General features: G+C 33.9%; 1 pseudogene; it reads left to right on the plus strand.

Moving 5' to 3' along the window:
• On the plus strand, positions 1 to 855 carry LOC135821442 (putative uncharacterized protein DDB_G0286901; annotated as a pseudogene).
• Positions 856 to 1,363: the final 508 nt, after the last annotated feature.

Here is a 1,363-nt window from a genome sequence, read left to right on the forward strand (position 1 = left end):
AACAACAACAACAACAACAACAACAACAACAACAACAACAACAACAATAACAACAACAGCAACAACAACAACAACAGCAATAACATCAACAACTACAACAACAACAACAACAACAACAACCAAAATAACAACAACAGCAACACCACCGTGAGAATATAGACTTCAAAATTCAAAAACAACAACAACAACAACAACAACAACAACAACAACAACAACAACAATAACAACAACAGCAACAACAACAACAACAACAACAACAGCAAAAACATCAACAACTACAACAACAACAACAACCAAAACAACAACAACAACAGCAACACCACGGTGAGAATAAAGACTTCAAAATTCAAAAACAACAACAACAACAACAACAACAACAACAACAACAACAACAACAACAACAATAACAACAACAGCAACAACAACAACAACAACAACAACAACAACAACAACAGCAAAAACATCAACAACAACAGCAAAAACATCAACAACTACAACAACAACAACAACAACCAAAACAACAACAACAGCAACACCACCGTGAGAATATAGACTTCAAAATTCAAAAACAACAACAACAACAACAACAACAATAACAACAACAGCAACAACAACAACAACAACAGCAAAAACATCAACAACTACAACAACAACAACAACAACAACCAAAACAACAACAACAGCAACACCACCGTGAGAATATAGACTTCAAAATTCAAAAACAACAACAACAACAACAACAACAACAACAACAACAACAACAACAACAATAACAACAACAGCAACAACAACAACAACAACAGCAAAAACATCAACAACTACAACAACAACAACAACAACCAAAACAACAACAACAGCAACACCACCGTGAGAATATAGACTTGAAAAATTCAAAAACAACAACAACAACAACAACAACAACAACAATAACAACAACAGCAACAACAACAACAACAACAGCAAAAACATCAACAACTACAACAACAACAACAACCAACACAACAACAACAGCAACACCACCGTGAGAATATAGACTTCAAAATTCAAAAACAACAACAACAACAACAACAACAACAACAACAACAACAACAACAACAACAACAACAACAACAACAACAACAACAACAACAACAACAACAACAACAACAACAACAATAACAACAACAGCAACAACAACAACAACAACAACAGCAAAAACATCAACAACTACAACAACAACAACAACCAAAACAACAACAACAGCAACACCACCGTGAGAATATAGACTTCAAAATTCAAAAACAACAACAACACCAACAACAACAACAACAACAACAACAACAACAAGTACAATAACAACAACAGCAACAACAACAACAACAAC

Source organism: Sycon ciliatum, chromosome 7, assembly GCF_964019385.1.
Source record: "Sycon ciliatum chromosome 7, ocSycCili1.1, whole genome shotgun sequence".
In the NCBI taxonomy this organism is placed as follows: Eukaryota; Metazoa; Porifera; class Calcarea; order Leucosolenida; family Sycettidae; genus Sycon; species Sycon ciliatum.